Below are 19,964 nucleotides of genomic sequence, written 5' to 3'. Positions count from 1 at the left end.
ACTAGTGGGGGAGAGGGTGGGGAGAGAGAATATCTTAAGCAGACACCACACTCAGCGTGGAGCCCAACATAGGGCTTGATTCAACGACCCTGGGATTATGACCTGAGCCTAAATCTAAATCAAGAATAAGACACTTGGTCTACTGAGAGACTGAGGTGCCCTTCCATTTCCTTTTCTTAATGCATTAGGACTTCTAGGACAAAGTTGAAAAGGAGTGGTAAGAAAGGACACTCTTGCCTTGGTCCAGATCTTAAGGGGAAAGCATTGAGTTTCTCAGCATTCAGCAAATCATGTGATTGTGATGAGATAAAATCTGGCCCCAGGACTCCTTGAGAAGACCACTTAAGGCAGACTTGAATTGGGCAGGGGTAGGGACTCAGGGAAGGCTTCTTGAAGGAGAGAGGTCTGCCAGGATGGGGTGCTGTGAAGGACAGGGTATTCCAGACAGGAAGGGCCTAGTATATTTTAAAGTAAGAAATCCAGAGTGTCAGAATGGTGCCCATATAAGCAACAGTGAGGATATCTGTAAGAGAGGAGAACCTGACGAGAGTCCTTAGGGTCCTGTCATGTGCCTGGTGCCTTGAGGTGCTGAGGACACATTTTGCATAGATACCAGACCACAGCATCTGCATGCTGCAGTAGGAGTTCGGATATGGCATAGCTTCTTTCAGCAGACTGGTTCTCTGTGGTGGGCAGGCCCTACCAAGGCTCTGCTTCAACTGTATCAATTGTTCCTTGGACCAGTGTCCCCCTTCATGGTCCCTGTAATCAATCCATGGGTGACATGGAGAGTCAACACAGCTCAAGTAGTATTACAGTGTGGAGTGTTGAGGCAGTGGGGGTGGGGGGAATAATCATAGCTAAAGCATATTTTTTCTATTCCCTTTTTGAAGGCAGACATGTTAATTCTTTGTTCTCCGAATGGCCTCTGGGGCCTAGGATAGCCTACCCCACCCCATTCGTTATCCTAGACTGCCGTGCCATTTTACCACACAGGGCCCCAAACTCCAGGCCTCGCCTCACACTGGCTCTCTGCATCCTAGGAATTTTGGATGTGAGCCAGGCCCTAGAGCCCCAGGCTCTAAGGAGATCAGCCATTCTGTTCATTTTGGATTAGCCCTGGCACCCAGCCATCATTTACAACATTCTTCCCTGGGAACCCAGCAGAGAAAAGTCCCAGGAACTGGCCTGATGTACCTTTGGATCATGAGCTTGCCATAGGTTGCTGGTTGCCCATGGTATGTTGGGAAGACTTTTCTGCAAGAACAGTGGGGAAAGTGGAAATTTCCACACTCAGAATATAACCTCTTGGTTGTATTCAGTGCTAGCAGCAGAATCCTATCCCACCACTTCTCTTTCTATCCCTTGTCTTCTTGACTGAAGAGGAAATGAACGGACCCTGGAAATCTCTATGTGAGAGGTGTTGCATCTAAGCTATTGGAGATCACAGTGGAGTACCTGGTGCCTGTCTTCCAAATAGGTACGCAAAGCTCAGGGTGTCTCCTCCACCGTGAACTGCACATCCAGACCATTATCAATTGCAGATACAGAAATGCAAGTGAAGGAGCATTCCTCTTTGGTGTTTTCATTTTTTACTCAACACAGAAATGTTTAGCTTCAGATTATGAAAAAATTGCTGTGAATTACATTTGTGAAAACTCACAGACTCCTAGTATGTCCTGGCATGGTGCCCCATTCCTTGATTGTTCTTGATTGTGCAGTGCTTCACAGTCACTTCTATAAACTGCTGTTTGTACCAGATTTCAGCCTGGTCAGGTGCCGAATGTAGAGCATACAGAAGCTTCATAGCATCGCGAGGAGAGACATACACTCGGCAAGTTGTAGGCTCCTCTGGGAATGCTTGGGCTAAAGGTTTTTATTTATCTCCTTTTTATCTCTATTGCTCAGCACCACCTTCTTAGTCTGAGGAATGGTGGGTCTGGTTTATTAAATTAAGATCCAGTTGACTGTTTTGGCTACATTTGAGCCTTGCTAAAATCTGGAAAGTGGGGCATTGACTTAAGTGCTGAAGCTATTTCTGCTAGTCATTTGAGATGGAAAACTTTCTGAAATGAATTACCAGAATCTTTGCCCTCAGGTAAACGGGTGTACCTTTAGCAATGTACTTAATAGCACTATTGACAGATCCCAAAAGGTAGAAGCAACTGGAATGTCTACAGACCAACAAATTGATAAAGTATGGCACGGCCATATAATGGAATATTACTCACTTGAAAAAGGAAAGAAAGGGGCACCTGGGTGGCTCAGTCGGTTAAGCATCTGACTTCGACTCAGGTCATGATCTCACGGTTCGTGAGTTCGAGCCCCACGTCGGGCTGTGTGCTGACAGCTCAGAGCCTGGAACCTGCTTCGGATTCTGTGTCTCCTCTCTCCTCCCCAGCTTGCATTCTGTCTCTCGGTCTCTCTCTCAAAAATAAACACTAAAAAAGTAAAAAAAAAAGGGGGGGGGAGAAATTCTGGTACAGGCTACAACATGGATGAACCTTGAAGACATCATGACGAGTGAAATAAGTCAGATACAAAAGGACAAGTACTGGATGATCCCACTTACGTGAGAGAACTGCCTTATGAAATAATCAAAATCATAGGGACAGAAGATGGTATAGTGGGAGCCAGGGATGGAGGAGGACGTGGACTGGGAGTTACTATTTAATGGGCAGAGTTTTGGTTTGGGAAGATGGAGAAGTTCTGGAGGATGGTGGTGATGGCTGCGCAACGGTGTGAATGTACTTATTAATACCACTGAATTTTACACTTGAAAATGTTTAAAATGCTGAACTTTATGTTGTATATGTTTTACCACAATAAAAAAATTGTTTTTAATGAGTGTGTCTTGCCTCTTCTGGGTAGATAGCTGGGGCCCCCTTGCTGAATTTTGATTGTGCTCACCACAGAAAAATGGGTGGCACCTGCACAGGTTGCCTGAGGCTGTTGACCTCTGCCATGGCAGTTAAATTGTTGGCTGTTTTTTCTTCTGGTAAAACAGCATAGTTGTCTCCTTGCCTGCTATCAAATTGCCAGCTGTTGCTTCCTCCTCCTGTGCATTCAACTGCTCCGCTCCCCTTTCAGTGGGCTGCTTCTAATCTGCTGTTCTGGAAACAGAGATAAGCCTCTCTGCCCACTGGTGCAGGGCTTTGTGGTGGCCCTACCCAGTGCCGCCCTCCCAGGAATTCAAGTCAGGAACCCCTCGTCAGCCGCTCTGGTGGAACTCAACTGTTGAGGTTCAGGTTATTTTGTAGTTTCAGGTTTTACACTGGTATCCAAGGTTTAGCTAATCTTGTTTGAGTTAAGGATGAGCTTGTTATTCATTGGTATTTCTGTCTGGATGTCATCATTTTGAATGGTGCTTCCATTGCCCCCCTTGAGCTGTTGGCATCACCTGCAGGTGCCTGTTGTGAGAACGCCTGGCTGCGAGTTCAGTGTGGTGGTCTCACAGGAGCCAGGCTCTCCCAGGGCATTGGCCTTCAAGATGAGGTGCCCGTCCTTTTGCCTGCCCAGTGCTGAGCCACTCCTTCCTGTGCTGGAATCTGCTTGGGCCTGAAATTGTGAAACCCAGGACTCAGGATGCTTTCAGTTTGGAAAACATCTGTAGATGTTTTGTCCTGTGTTCACAGTGCCTTATTAAGGCACACCACTTTCTCCACAGTCCATCGTGTAGTCCAAGTAATGTCAAGGGCTTCTGGTACCAGAGTTTCCAGCAGCAAAGAGGAACCCTCGGAGTGCTCATAAGCTCCCCGAATCTCTGTTGAAGTGTGAGGGGTCATGATGGCATCTCCCCGGAGGGTTGTGACCTGAAGCACCTTTTGCAGAGGTGCATGGGAGCTCTGGCACTCCTGAGAATTCCAGGACAGAGAGAACACCGGGTGGGGCTATGGAGTCCAGCAGCTTCTTGTCATAATTGGGGGACTCTCTTTGGCCTGCTTTCCTAAATTAAAGGTGGGGCATAATTGTGAAATGAGAAATCAGGCCTTGGTCAGCTGAATAGCTGTCCTCCAGCTTCTAGCTGTGGCACTTATTTGCTTAGGGAGTCATTTAGTAACTACCCGCAGAACAGCTGGTGTACTGAGGAGTTTGCATCTTTCCAGCTGCGTCCTACCTGAAGGTACAGTCTGAGGACCAATGAACTGACACTTGACCCTGCAACAGAACGTGTCTATCTGTACTGGTTATAATCAGTGTCTGTGCTGAAAGTAAAACTGTGGAACAGAACGGGCATATATTGAGTCTTGTATGTAAATTACCGAAGGTAAATAAATTCTGTGCTTTTTTATTGTCTTTAAAGATGATCTTGTAAAGATGCTCTCTGAATGGAAGCTGCAGTTTGAATTAAGCCACAAACCCCTGTGTACTGAGCAGATAGATAGATAGATAGATAGATAGATAGATAGATAGATAGATAGATAGATATGGAATAGGCTTCAGAGCAATTTACACATGAAAGATGTTTCTGTGGAGAAAGTTTGTTTTCTGCATGGACTGTTACACCATTTAGTGCATAATACAGAGGAAATGAGAAGAGATAGGAACCACAGAGTCTCACTTGTGAAAGTCCCAAGGGATTCCTTTAAAAAAGCACATAACTTCAGTTGTCATTTTCATTCTCAGTTGTCCCCGTCACCCCCCCACACACACTTGTGGGCTGAAATGTGAACCCATGAGGGCAGGTGTCTTTGTGCTGAATCCCAAGAGCCTGCAGTGTTGCAGGATACATAAGGTTGTTGTGGCTAAATCCTGAATCCAAAGTTTTTGCCCAAACCAACAAATGATGAGAGTATACCCACTCATTCCCAGAGTCCTGCTTCTTCGCCAGGCTGGACCAGGAGGTGGTTTTCAGCCTATTTTTCACCTTAGCACCATCTCCTTATAGACCCATGCTAAACATACATATTATAACACATAACAGATGCATTAGCACAGATCAGCGAAACAGAAGCAGAGCAGGCCACGTTGATACTGTTTAGTGAGGGGAGGAACAGTATCCACATCACAGGAGTAAAGCTAACAGAAGGAACTCTTATCAAAACCCCTTGGTTTAGGGTTTTGCAGGGTCCAAAGCACCATCCTGCCTACCCTTTTCCATCTAGGTCCTGCTGTGGGGCCACTACTTTTGTGATGCAGTAAGACTTCCCCCCACCACCCCATTTATAAAGAACACTTTTTATTTATTTTTTTTAAATAATTTTTTCATGTTTTATTTATTCTTAATACAGAGAGAGACAAATCATGAGAGGAGGTGGGGCAGAGAGAGAAGGAGACACAGAACTGGAAGCAGGCTCCAGGCTCTGAGCTAGCTGTCAGCACAGAGCCTGACTCGGGGCTTGAACCCACGAATGTGAGATCTGACCTGAGCCGAAGCCAGAGGTTTAACCGACTGAGCCACCCAGGTGCCCCAAGAACACTTTTTAAAACCTCATATCTTGGATTGAAATCAAATCTGTAATGGCCTGTGTTTCTTGTCTACTCACTAGAGATAGTGAACCTAACCCATGAGGAAACTTGCCTGTTGAAGGGACACTGGAGCTTACTTTTTCATAAATATGGTTCAGTATGAAAATGGAACAAATCAGAAACATGACAACTGCAGACTTGGAGCCAGGAGGTGTGTGGGCTGGGAGATTGGTCGCCTGTGGGGTGCGCTCAGGGCAGGGGCAAAGAGGACAGCCCAACTGGGGGTCAGTTTTGTTTGCCTCAAGGTTCCTCCATAGGGCCGATGTTCTATCTTTTGGTATTGTGCGAATGAGTGAACCTCCTTTCTCTGCCCGGCCTGGAGCACATCTGTTTGGGTGGTGGTCTAAGGATACTTGATGTACTTGCACCCATCTATTATTAAATGGATTTGAGTTTGAACTGGATTTGATGGGGATTTTTCTTCAGCACCCATGGTGCATTTCTTCACCCGAAAGAATAATGCATTTTGATGCCATTTCTATGGCAACTGGTGAACTCCAAGGGAACAAATTCTATTTTTGTGCTCTAACATGGTAACAGGATTAGTGAAGGCACATCGAAAATTCCATTATAAGTCAGTGGTGCATTTTGAAGAGAATTAAAATGGTCCAGTACTAAATTTTTAACATGGACTACATTTGAGTACACTTCTAATAATCTGCATGTCATTCAACTTAGTCTCTGTTTTAAATGTCATTAGGTTTTGTGGGGTAAGGAGGGGATTGATGGGATCTTATTTTTAATCCCAAATGGGTCTTCAGTAAGGTCTGAAAGGAGCTCCATTCTCTGGATTTCAAAAGTACCTTGTTCATGCACCTCTGTTATTGGAGATTCATACCTTGCAAGTGTGTGACACCCTCCCCCCTCCCCCCACCTGAGCCTGCAGGTCAGGTATTTTTTACTTATCTGTCCTGCCTTTAAACCAAACCTCTCTGAGACACCAAAAAAAAAAAACAAAAAACCCAAAACAAAACCAAAAAATGAACTCCTCTGCTGTGGGAGGTCACTTAGGAATCCTTCCCTGACCTGAGCCCCTTGCTGAGGTGCTGGTGTTTGGCTGGGAAGTGGTGCCCCTTGCCTTCCTGTCTGAGGGCAAGGAGCTGGCCGTAGGTGGCTGGGCTGGGGAGGAGAGTCCAGTACTCCAGCAGGCACACTTTGGTCCCATCACTCATGAGCCATACCTTTCTCAGCTTTCAAGCTCTCGGTTTCATCAGATGGAGCTCCCCTGATAGCGGTTTGGCTTTGGGGAAATGATACCCACCTTTTTTCTGATTTTAACTCTGAAGCCTGAGCTTTCCACGAGGGTAGTTTGGAGGCATTTTGGGTTTTTTTTCTTTGTTTGTTTTTTAATGCTTATTTGTTTTTGAGACAAAGACACACCTTGAGGTGGGGAGGGCAGAGAGAGAGAGACACACACACACAATCTGAAACAGGCTCCAGGCTCCGAGTGGTCAGCACAGATCCCGACGTGGGTCTTGAACCCATGAACCGTGAGATCATGACCTGAGCTGAAGTCAGACACTTAACCGACTGAGCCACCCAGGTGCCCCTGGAGACATTTTGGATGAAGCATCTCAACCCTCACTGGCTCCAGGCACTTGTGTCTGAACCTGGAAGCATGGGGGGCTGGGTGGGAGTGTGGGGGAGCTGAACAAGGGCAGCCAGAGGTAGAAGAAAGACAAAGAAATTCCAGGGTGGTTCTGCACTTTGGTTTCCTCCAATTGTTATGGACAGAGAATCTGTGCTTCTGTTGTTCAGCTTCTTGCGTTTAGGCCTCATCTCAAGTTTAGGCCATGACACAGTAGGAACCTGGGCAGTTGTTTTCACCAGTGGAGAGCAGAAGACTCAATGCCCGTTCCTCTGACCTTTCTCTCCCCTCAGCAGATGGTACTGTTGTGTGTTCTCCTTCGCCAATGAAAGAGCTCATTCACGCCATTCACTGAGGTTGGAATCAGAGCTCTGCCCTCCTCCATCTGCTGGGGACAGGGCCCGCCACCCAGCTCAGAGGCTGCCCTTGGGCGTCGACTTCCTCACGTTGGCCCAGTGCCTTGCACCATCCTGGGTAGTACCAGCAGCTCAGCAACCAAGTCGGAACAAGGGAAATGCAGTCTCTCTGTGCTTGTACAGAACCAAGAAGAGCCGTCTGAGTTTGTGGGAGGTGCTCAGGGTTGTCAGTAGTCCTGGCTGAGTTCTGCGGGTGTCTCACGAAACAGGTACTAGGAAAGAGCTACAGTTTATGGCTGGCCCCTGCATTCCAGCCCCTCCTAGTTATGATGAACCTGGGGGACCAGCAGAACCTTTTGCCCAGGCTCTGAAACCTTTAGATGTTAATTTCACATCTTACTTCGCCCTTTCCATGTGTTTACTACCTTTGTCTAAAACTCTGCTTCAAGATCAAGTTTGGTTTTTTTTTTTTCCCCCCTAGGATGGTTTCTACTTCCTCCCATTTCATATTACTATTCAGCATTCTTGGACAAGCTTGGATTTTTCCTCAATCCTCTGATGAAGTTGCCAACAGCCTGATTGAAAATCCCAGGAGCCGCCGTGGTGCCTGAAACCACATGGCCTACACCTTCTCTCTCTAACTTGCCTTGCAGTGTCTGCGTCTAAGAGGCTGCAGAGTCCAACATTTCTGCCTGCCTCCCCAGCACTCTCTGGGGAGAGAGTTGACATTCGAGTACTCTCCTCTCTGGACACAAAATTTCCTGAGTGATCTCACTCAGCCCTGTTACTCAGCAGACTGCTTGGTATGCTCCTATTCCGTGGTAATCAGCTTTTTACCAGGGGCAGAGTTTGTCTTGTGATGGTTCAGCAGTCGAGGTTAATCTGGGGCTCCCCTTTGACCTTAACAATTGGGATTGTTTTTTATTTATGTGTAAATTTATTTATAATTTTAAAATTATCTAAGTCAGACCCCCATCTTCTGCCCTTTTTTGTTCTTGTTTTGCTCCTACAATAGCTTCCACGCTGAATGATCTACATTCCTCCCCATAATGTTCCCAAATTGTGGGAGCCTCAGTAAGGGGACTCTAGTTCAGGAACTAGCATTTCTCCATGGGAGAATTTGCAAATGGAGTGTAGCTCAGACTCTGGACGGCAGCCACGCCAGTGATGATGTTTTCATTGTACTTAGTTTTACACCGTCTTTCTCTTCATAGTGGCCAGTGTTGGTTTTAAGTTAATGTCTTTTTTCTTCTTTTCCTTTTAGTTACATATAATTATCAGTGCAGAGGTTTGGTTTTTGTTTTTTTCTAAATCCTTTGAAAGTAAGTTGCAGATGTGATTTATCTCATGTACTTTGGCAAACATCTCTTTACGAATAAGGGCATTTTCTTGAAAGCAGGGACGGTAACAGATTATTTGTACATCCATGTTCATAGCAGCATTGGTCAAAATTGCCAAAAGGTGGAAGCAACCCAAGTGTATGTGGATGGATGAATAGATAAACAAATGTCATCTGTCCACACAATGAAATTATTCATTCAGACTTCAAAAGGAATGAAATTCTCATACAGGTTATAGCATGGATGAGCCTTGAGGACATTTTACAAAGTGAACAAAGCCAGTTAAAAAGGGACAAATCCAGGGGGCACCCGGGTAGCTCAGTCGGTTAAGCATCAGACTTCGACTCAGGTCATGATTTCATAGTTCAAGCCCCATATTGGGCTCTGTGCTGACAGATCAGAACCTGGAGCCTTCTTCGGATTCTGTGTCTCCCTCTCTGCCCCTCCCCTGCTTACATTTGCTTGTTCTCTCTCTCTTTCTCTTTCTCTTTCTCTGCCTCTCACAAATATTTAAAAATTTTTTAAAGAACAAATACTGTATGAGTCCACTTACATGAGGTACTTTCGAGTCAGATTCATGGAGATACAAGTAGAATGGTGGGTGCCAGGTGAAAGGGGTGGATGGAGAGTTAGCACTTAATGTAACAGTTTCAGCTTTGCAAGAAAAGTTCTGGAGATGAATGGTAGTGATGCCTGCACAACAGTGTGAATGTACTTAGTGCCACTGAGTTTGTACATTTAACAATGGATGGGGGTGCCTTCTGGGTGGCTCATTTGGTTTAGTGTACAGTTTCAGCTCAGGTCACGGTTGGTGAGTTTGTGCCCTGCATCAGGCTCTGTACTGACAGTGCAGAGCCTGATTTGGATCCTCTGAACCTCCCCCACTTGCACACTCTTTCTCAAAAAAATAAAGAACCCTAAAAAATGGATAAAATGGGGCCATCTGGCTGCCTCTGTTGGTGAAGCCTGTGACTCTTGGTCTTGGAGTTGTGAGTTTGAGCCCCACGTTGGGTGTAGAGATTACTTAAAAATAAAATCTATTTGGGGCCCCTGGATGTCTCAGTCAGTTAAGTGGCCAGCTTCTGCTCAGGTCATGATCTCAAGTTTTGTGGTTTCAAGCCCCACCTTGGGCTCTGCTGACAGCTCAGAGCCTGGAGCCTGCTTCAGATTCTGTGTCTCCCTCTCTCTGCGCTTCCCCTTCCTGCCTCTCTGTCTCTCAAAAATAAACACTAAAAATAAGTAAACAAATCTTTTAAAATAATAAAATGGTAAATTTTGTATATTTACCATAATAAAAAGGTTTTTTAAGATTAAAGTTTTTATTCTATTTCTAAAAAGATAATAACATCCTATAAAACTACAGTTCTTATATGTAAACATAACATATAAGAAAATCAATGATAATTGAACCCATGTTAAGATTTCTTCTGTTGTCTCCCATGTCTCTCATTCAAACAGGCTCACACATCACATGGGATATGTTAATGTTTTCTTTTAAATAAATACATTTACATTTGTAAAAAGCAAGTTGATTTAAAGCACACATGGATTTTTGGGTGACAAAGGTGGTAGGTGTGGAGTGACTAGGGTCAAACCAACCCTGATAATTGTAGTAGGTCTGGGTCCCTGTGGCTCTGGAGTCAAGTTCCTAAAATGCATGCCCTAGCTTCCTTTCTAGAGGAGGAATCTTCTGGATGTTTATGATAAGATCAGCACTAACATCTTGGGTCTCTTGAGCATCAAAATGTGGTATTTGTTTGTTACTGAGGAACTCAATTTTGAAATTTTACTGATGCTTAAGTTATTGGAGAAGTATGTTTGGAACACCTTGGGTATGTGAATCTGCTTTTTCAACCATAAATTTTATAGAATCTAAATGCAGATATTTTATGAAATACTTCATGAAAATTTAGCTCCTGCATTGAGGAGTACTCACTCAAATCTCACACCGTTAGTATGAAAAGAAATGTAAAATGTCCTTGCTTTTTATAGTACTTGTAAGTTGAGATGGTACTTTGGTTATATTGAGTTCAGTGGGAGAGAACTATCACGTATTTGGTGAAATATGCTGTCTACATCATCTTTTTACATTACTGTGACTACTGGAAAATATTGAATTGTTGGAGTTGGCCGTATTATATTTGTATGAGGCACATGTAGATACATTATAAATACAAAGTATCGCTTTCTTTGTGTAGCAGCTGCTGGCCTCCCTACTCCAGGTCGTCCTCTTATTTCCCTTTCTGGGCTACTGAAGATTTTAGGCCCTGTTGGTTTTTGGTGAGTTTTCCCTGCAGTTTTTTTCGCTTGTTCTGTCTCCCTATCCTAACAAGGCCTCAGGTCTGTGAGTATCTGAGTCGAAGGCACACCTCTGCTCCTCCACTAAGGTGTTTGGCTAAGTGGAAGAGACTCTTTGCCACATCCGTCACCTGTGCGAGGTTTGCTGAGGGGCAGGAGGAACATGAGTTCTGATCTGTGTTTTTGCATACATGGGAGAAGGCCCCCCCCCACCCAGCCCCCATTCCTCTTTGGTGTAGCCCTTTGCCCCAGGTCCTCAGCAGAGGTGTGATAATCATTACTGGGAGGGTATTGGGACCCCAAAGAGTATAGAGGGGACACTAGCTCAGGTCAGCTCTGCTCCCTCTCAGGCGACACATGCCTAGCATGGAGAGCTGGGAAAGGCCTGGACCTCAAGCCGCCCGATATTTAGGTCTCCAGCTTCTGCTGGGCGCAGCTTGAAAAGCAGTTACTAAACCCAGTGCGGGGCCATTTTCACTGAGGACCATGCATGTGTGGTCACATTTCTCTTTATTCAGACGTCTTGTGTGCTAGGCCCTGATGTGAAGCTTCATGTGATGAACGTTAGTTCCTCTTCCTTAAGTATTTCTCAACAGTTTGCACACAAAGGCCGTGAGGAGTTGTGGGGAGTGTTGCACGTTCACGGAGTGCATGATAGTGCGTGCACCAGGCAGGCGTTTTGGTTTTTGATGAGTTGAAAGCTCCTCCCTCACCAGCAAGCAGCTCTTATTCCCAGGCGGACACTTAACTAGGGACAACTGACTGTGTCTACCAGGGAGTAAACTTGGGCCGTGTCGTTCGGTCTGAGTTGGAGATGCTGGCTGGGCTGTGGCCGAGGCTCTTCTTGGGACAATGACCGCTGCCTGCCTGCAAGGCCTGTGCTGCCCAGGGGAGAGCGGGCTGGAGAGGGATGAGGGGGGTAGCAGGTGGGTCCTGCAAGAAGATCAGACATGCTTTGTGTCATTTGTCCTTTTCTCTCTGGTATCTGCATTCCCCCTCTTGTAGTGTCAGAGTTGGGACACTTGACTTCTGTGGCTCATTTATTGCAGCAGAGATTGGGTGGAATTAATGGCAACAAGAACATTAGTTCTCACAGAACAACAGATCCCTTCAAACTCTTTACTTCCTTCGCTCTTCTTTCCTGAAGTGATTTGAGTATTGTTCCTGCTCTGCAACTTTGCCCTCTGAAAATTACTGAGATCAAGATGAGGCTGGTTTATTAACATCCAGGCATCTATCTCAAAGTGACAGGGTCAGATTATCAGGACAAAAGTAGACAGTGAACACTTGCTGAGGACTGAGGCTCCCAGCAGACAAAGGAGTGGTAAGCTTACCCCTTACCTGAGAGAAGAGGCCCCTGTCGGGAAGTCAAGGCCATGTGGAAGGTGGGCCCCTTGGCCCGGTTCCCTCTCAGAGGACCAGCCTTTGCTGTATACTCTTGGAGTAGATGTCCAGTTTTGACATTGTTTGCTCTCATGACTGGTTGTCTTTAGGCCTTGGGTCAATCTTTTCAGTTCCTGCTTTGGAAACTGGGGACTTGGGGTCTTTCCAGTTCATACATTAACTTGTCACTTTCTATGTTCCTTTTCCTGTGGGAAAAGTGATGTTCTCCCCTACTCCCACCCACATTATCTGGGTTCTGTATGATGAAAACTGAGGCATGGTGAGAAGAAAAGTCCTCTTTGCTAGAGTCATTTCCTGAGAGTACCTGATACTGACAGATGTAACCTTTTTCACAGGTTTTACTTTTAAAATTCAACTTCAGAGTGAGGGTCACAGGGTAATATCGTTGAGGAAAAGATAACCCCCATATGCATCAGCTCTTCCTCAGGGTAACCAGGCTTCTGCATCTGTAAACCAAGAGTCAGTGTGTGCCCTGCGCTTCGTGGATACCGCTGTTCCTGGCTTCTTGGAATGGCGTCTCCATGTGTCCTCTTGGCCATTGAAGGCCTGGTTTGGCCTTTCCTCTCCGTGAGGGCTCTCATGGTCATGTGGTCCCTGGAAACTCTTTTTCTGGCCCTGTTTCCTGATCCCCTCATGTCCCCAGTGAACATAGGTGGGCCCCAGGGATACTTTGAGTCTTGCTCTCAGCCACCATTCTGTTTTGAAGAGCTTAGAGGCAGGATGTGCTCTTTTGGGGATATCCACCCCGCCCTGTTAACCCCTACTTCCCAGGGCACGAAACTGTAGAAAGGTAGATTGGAATATTGCCTTCCCACTCATGGGTCTGCTCACACGTTGAATGTTATTTCCACTTACATGCAGCAGATGTCTGTGCTGGGCTGGCACGTTGTGGAACATCCCAACCCCAGGCACGGACCACCTTCCCCTTGTGGCCTCCCAAATTCCCAAACAGCTTGACTCTGATCACTTGCTTGGAGGTCAGCACTAACATGTTTCCCTGGTGTTTGATGTGCTGGAAACACCATAGTTAGCTATCGTGTGTGTGTGTTTGTTTGTTTGTTTGTTTTGTTTTTTAACAGTTTTATAAGTTTTGTTCATGAGGATCATGAACTTGATTTTCATCCTTTTATCAGAAATGAGAGGGTTCCAGAGGACAGTGTGATCTCATACTCCGAAGTTTTCTGGTCTATAACAGGCCAGCCCAAGACTGTCAGCCTAGTTGAAACTAATCCTGGTTTCTCACTCTTAGACTTTACCCTCATTTCAGTAGTTTTCACTGTCAAGAGGTGAACGTTCTCACTCACTCTTGGTGCCCTGTGTCTTTGTGTCCTTCCTCTCAGAAAACCCTCATCTAAGTGGAGGAAGTACCCAGCCTCACTGTCTACTTCAGCTTTGCAGTTTGCATGGCCATGCGCTCTGTAGCCATCTCGGAGTTTACTTCTCAAAGCAGGATTTTTTTCTACGTGAATTAACAGTCCTTTTGCATTCTGTATTACAATATAGGTTAACCTTGGTGCTACATACACTGCACCAGCTCTTTCAGAAAAGCAAGTAACTGAAAATAAAAGGTATAAAAATGAAGACAGTTAAAGGAGTTGGAGTAATAGCTTTCAAACAGGCAACCTGAAGAAAATGTCATTTAGCCTTACCTATGAAGGGTTCAACACTAGACCCAGGTCAGTGGGAATGCAGTGTTTGTGTTAATGGCATTGTATTTCTGTCATAATCTTTCAGCTTCTAATTTGGAGTCTTGGCCCAGGTCAAGGCTCCTGTGCGTAGCAGTGCCTGGAGGCCTGCTCACCAGGCAGAAATGGACCACACCAACTGAGGTCTGTGGGGATTTGTGAAAGATGTCTGATTGCAAGGAGGCCAGGCTGTTTTTACATATGTATTGGTAGGTTGGTTGGGTTTTCAATGTAAATAGGTAGAGTTCTCCACACACCCACCACCCTTTGTGCCACTTCATTTTATAGTTCTGTGTACCCACTCATTTACATCTCTTTACCTAATCTAACCTATAATTTTGTATTCTTTTTTGTTTTGTTTTGTTTTGCTTTAAAATTTTTAAGTTTATTTCTTTTGAGAGAGTATGCAGGGGAGGGGCAGAGAGAGAATCCCCAACACTGGGCTCAGTCTCACGAAGGGTGAGATCACAACCTGAGCCAAAATCAGGAGTCTGATGCTTAAAGACTGAGCCACCCAGGCACCCCTTGTATTATGTGTTTCTTTTTTTTTTTAATGTTTTATTTATTTTTGAAAGAGAGGGAGAGACAGCATGAACAGGGGAGGGTCAGAGAGAGAGGGAGACACAGAATCTGAAGACAGCCTCCAGGCTCCGAGCCGTCAGCAGGGCTTGAACCAACAACCATGAGGTCATGACCTGAGCCGAAGCCGGACGCTCAACCAACTGAGCCACCCAGGCGCCCCTGTTCTGCGTTTCTGACATAACATTTTCTCACAAACATTTTCCTCACCCTGATACAAAGTCTAGAAATCTTTAGAATAGGGCTTGCAAACTAGGACTCCTGGACCAGTCTGAGCGTTATTGGCATATAGCCACACCCATTTGTCTAAGGCTTGTGGGTGGGCTGCTCTGACAGTGCCGCAGCAGCACAGAGTATAGCAACAGACTGTAGGTCTCCTACAGCTGGCTATATTTCTTCCCTGGCCCTTTATAGAAACAATCAGCCTGCCCCTGTTGGAATATGTTTTAGCCTTGCAGTTTTGATCTTGTCCACATCACAGTTTTGCTTTTAATGCATACCCATCACAGGAACATTTTAAATTCACAAATCCATCCACTCAGATCTAACCATCAACACCATGATGTAAAGCCTATGTAACAACAGAACCTTTTACTGCACCTGAGCTGGTTATTCCTCCAGCTTCTAGCAGCTTTTACAGAGAAAGGATGGTGCCAAAATCTCAGTGCCCCTAACTTAATGGGCCTACTGATGGGTTTCTAAAGCAAAAAGACAGGAATAGTGAATTGGCCGTGTTGTGATCTGCTGGGCCTCGCACCTGGTCCTCCTGACCACAAGGACTGTGTGGGCCTGGTGTCCCCCTACTGGGGAACAGAGAGCTCGAGTGTGTCTATGCTCCCCTAGCAGGAAGGTGGCTCATCTCTTCCTTGGGTCACTTGGCTCAAGGCAGGCAGCAGGGCTGAGTCTGAGGTAATGGGCCTCAGTGTGTCATGTCTGAGGGGCGGGAATCAGGGCTTGTACATACTGCACAAAGGAGGATTAAGGCTCTTGAGAGCCGGCTCCCGCGCACAGCCACTGGCCAAGCTCCAGCCAGCACGGTCTGGCTGATGACACGAGCGATGTTCTCACCAGCTGCCTGAGCTGGTCAGATGGAAAAGTAATCCTGTTTGTGCTTCCCTACTGACACAGATGCACAATGAAATGGTCTGTGGCCATGAATGGAAATAGCTTCTGCTCTGGGCCCAGAAGGAAATGGACCTGCTGATACTAGTATTCCATAACAAGTGTAACCAGCAACATTTCAAGAAGGATGTTTCTAGAACAGGATAAGTATTTGCCACAAATTAACCAGTACTGAGAAATTGCCAGGTCCTACAACCCCTCCTTTTTATTGCTCGGTAGGATCTTGCACTTCCCCCACGTGATTCTTTATAGGAGGGCCTTGCAGTGGTAGCGAGGTGACTTTCTCTGAAGGATGTGCTCCACTGTGAACTTGTAATTTCATGAGGGGTAGGGGTCAGCTGGCACTGGCTCACATTTTGCTTGGCATGAAACAAGTTCAAGGCACAGCTCCTTGTAGCTCTGTGTGGGAACCATAAATAACAGCTTGGACTCCGTTCCCCTCCCTCTCTCCCTGTGGCATCAACAGGGAAGTGTGCTTCAGATTTCTCCTAGTACGTGAGACAAGCCACACTGCAGACAGACAGGCGGCCAGGTGCTGTGAGAGCTCTCTTGGCTCTGATTCATTTCTGGGGGTAAAATTTGGAAATACCACCTCTGGAAATCTGACTGGAGACCTAGCTAGAGGGTCACATGGCATTCAGCTGCCTCTGCAGAGAAGGCAGGCCCACTAATACATGCCAGGACATGGAAGTGGAGGGGGGCCCTTGGGCAAACCAGTCCTGTGGGGCCCAGCAGTGCTGTCAGCTAGGCCTCTGCCCATGTTTGGTGAGTACAGGCAGCTGTGGAGTAGAGTACTTGAAATACACACAGCCCTGGGTGACTCCAGCTGACCAGGCCACCACCCTACTCTCTTGTGTTGCCACAGGCATGAAGATGATGTTGCCTCACCCTTGTAGGGTTGCTGTGAGGATTAAGCAGGTATAGCTCAGGTGCTCAGAGAGCACTGGCCCAGGAAGTAGCAGATACGTGCTGGCAAGCTTGTCTAGGCCCTAGAGCAGGTGTATGGTGTGGTGGCTTGCATAAAGCTCTGCTGAGTGTGGCCATAGTATTTTACAGGAGAATTCATAAAGCTTTCCAGTTAACCTGCTCTGCTCCTGTTTTCCCTGGTGTCTTGCCTAGGTGTTGTGTCACTTCAGGATGAAGGTGAGTAAATGAACATGACAAAGTGGAGGCAGGTCTCTTGGCTTTATGGGCCCTCTCTGGGAGTCCAGGACTTCAGATGGGCCTACAAGTTCAGAATGTAATTGGCCAAAACCCACCAGGTTTACCCAGCCTCTTTTGATGGACAGAACTAGGGCCAGATATCCAGAAATCAGCCCATTTCTGGGCAGTTGTATATGGCCTTTTCTCTTCTCTCCTGAGTCCCAGAACCTAGTCGTGTCTGTCTTGCTACCTAATCTCCAGGAAATAAAACTTTCTGTTGAAATTTGAAAATTGCTACACTTGTGTTGTCTGCTGAATTCTGTCTGTCCTTAAGTTTTCCCGTATCATTTAGATATTTAGATGAGTTGGGATGTTAGCAGACAACACCGCTGAAAGCAGGAGTGCTTCATCAGGGGCTCTAAACTTAGGAAGAGAATCCTCTAACTTAGGAGGAGAATTTCCTCTAAACTTAGGAGGAGAATCATGCTTCCTCCTTAATGCAGTGTGTGTACCTGTTGGGCACTGCTTAACTCCTCAGGCCTTAGAGCCAGATTGGATGCCTGGCACCTGCATTTCCTGTTCCACATTAGGTCTTCTGTGGTGTCTGCTTTTTGTTACAGCATTCGCTGAACACCAGGCTTTGCAAGATGGGACATTGTCTAAAGGCATATACTGCAGTCTGACCTTGAAATTATCAATTGCCTTATACTGATCATTCCCACAGTGCCCTTCTGGGGTGCTGCAACACCCTTGGTACTCAGTTTGGGGACCAGGGCACTAACCATTTAATCGGTCTTCATCTTTTCCTCACTTCTTTAAATTGAGACTTGTTGTAGGATGCCTGTTGGGAACAGATTCAGGACTAGGACTCTCAGTTGAATCATGCAGCCTTCTTTGGATTGGAAACAGTAGGTGAAATTTTCTTCCTGTCTTTGTCCTTCAACTAACTCAACACAGTGAATCGTGGCTTCAGCCTCTTGGCCACAGCTCAGTATGGAAACAGGGAACAGCATTTTAGGGTTTTTTTCTACTTAAAACTTTCTCTGAATTGGTTGAAGAGGATATCTGCTGTTTCACAGGAATCCTACATCCTTATATATGCAGGTAGATTTAGGAGTTCCTGAGTTTTCAGCTTGTCTCTCCCCATCTAACCCTGGTGCTGAGCCATTGATTCACCCTGTCTGCATGCATCCCCTCTTGGGTTGTCTGTCTTTTGCATCTGTGGATTGCACAGGTACAAGTATAGTTGAAAATGAAATGAATGGACTTCTTCTATTGTATCTATGTTCTGAATGACCCTGGAATCTGTCCCTCAGGCCCCCTCCAAGCACACACACCCCTTTTGCTCCTCCCACTATTTTCTCTGCCCCGAGTCAAGGACCTGCGAAGGACAAAAGCCCAGTGTGGTCACATGGCCCCTGAGCCATGCCATCCCTTCCCTCCCACCTCAAATGCTCCTGAAATGCCCTCACTGGTATCTCCCCTGCTTCCAGACCCATGCCTGTGTTGCTGCATCGGCCCCGCCTTCTCCTCTCCTGTCACAAGCCTTGATTCTCTTCTGTCCTTCTCTGCCTCACCCACCACCAGGAGTGTGCACATACCTCTGTCCTTGGCCAGAGCAGCCCAGCCCTTCTCCTTTACAGTACTTGCCCTAGTATTGCTCAATACTGGAAGAATGTCACATTGACCGCAGAGTCCTGGGCCTGGCACATGGCGCACACAGGATGCATTGGCTGAGCAAGTGAGTCTGGCAGTCACCTTGTTTTTCTGTGTGAGAGCATGAGCTGCTTTCTTTTTCCAGAGCTTTGAGATCTAGAATCCCCGGGGTGGATGTGTGGTCAGTGTAGGGTGCTTTCTGTACCTGAGTCATTCACTGAGCACTCGGTGTGTACTGGGAGGACAAGAGTGAAGCAGGGGTGGCTCTGGCCTCGGGCTCCCAGGTGTGTGTGCCACTGGACAGATCAAGGAAGCACCAGGTACAGCAAATGAAAAGCCCACAGGTGACAGGGAAGGGGGCCTGGTGTGGCCTCTGTGTTTGGAGTGTTGATGCTAGGGTCTGGGGTGGTGCAGTGTGGGGGTGGCCATTGTGGGAAGCCCTACTTGCATCTGTGTGTCTTGCAGAGTGGCCAGGAGAGTCCTGTTAGTTTCCTTTGTGTTCTTTTCCATGGTGCGAAGGAGTGGCTTCTGGAAGTTTCATAAGGATTTGTTTCCCACAGTCCTTGGAGAGCTGAGCTGCAGGTTGTCTGGCCATGGCTTCTCAAATGGTGAGTGCGGAACAGGACATCTGGGCATCTCATGGTGCTCCCACACGTAGAGGCCATGGGCGTCACCTGTCACTGGTTGTCCTCAGAATCTCCTGAAAGAAACTTTGAGGTGCTTGTATGTCTCAGGTCCATCCATGCCTTCACATGTGAGCCAAAGGCCTCCAGCAGTCTCTTTCCTTGTGAGATCGACCTCAGTCTTTACAAGTGCACGGGTCTCATGCTTAGTTTTTCATGTTGCTTAAAATGTGCCAGCCTGCCCCAGTTGTTTGCATTGGAGCTTTCAGGAGTTGCACATTAATCTCCTAAATGGGGGCTTCCTTGGCTCCAAGTCCAGCTGAAACTTCCCAGGAGTCAGGTTAAACTCTGGGACACCCTGGCTGGTTAGGTCTGATCTTTCTACTTCCTGGATAAGTTATTTTTCTGTGCCTCACTTTCTTCATCTTTAAAATGGGGATAAGACCAGAAACCATCTCAGAGTTGTTTTGAGGATTTAAATGTTACTATGTGTCGAATGTAGGAGGCCTGAATAGGGAATGGTGTTTGGAAATAGTGGTGTAAAGCATAGAGATGAAGCAAAGTTGGAGGGTCAGGCTATCTGTAGAGAAAGCTCCGTTCATTTTCTGAGCAAAATAAAATGCAACTTTCTTGGCTCAAGAATCCATCAGGGCCTCACTTGAAGATGAAGAAAAGTGGTTATGTCAGACCCTTCCATCCCT

The 19,964-nt window shown here is 46.4% G+C and overlaps 1 protein-coding gene across 1 annotated transcript in view; it reads left to right on the top strand.

Annotated features, from left to right (window-relative positions):
- The first annotated feature begins 19,185 nt into the window (after positions 1–19,185).
- The window catches only part of BRD4 (bromodomain containing 4), a 39,788-nt gene continuing 39,009 nt past the window's right edge, over positions 19,186–19,964 (top strand). Inside the window, exon 1 of the mRNA XM_029917838.1 lies at positions 19,186–19,248. The gene's annotated coding sequence lies outside the window, so the exon portion shown is untranslated. The remainder of the gene's footprint in view (positions 19,249–19,964) is intronic.

This window comes from Suricata suricatta, chromosome 12 (genome assembly GCF_006229205.1).
Source record: "Suricata suricatta isolate VVHF042 chromosome 12, meerkat_22Aug2017_6uvM2_HiC, whole genome shotgun sequence".
In the NCBI taxonomy this organism is placed as follows: domain Eukaryota; kingdom Metazoa; phylum Chordata; class Mammalia; order Carnivora; family Herpestidae; genus Suricata; species Suricata suricatta.
Note: the sequence above shows the minus strand (reverse complement) of the source record. Positions and strands in the feature narration are given on the sequence as shown.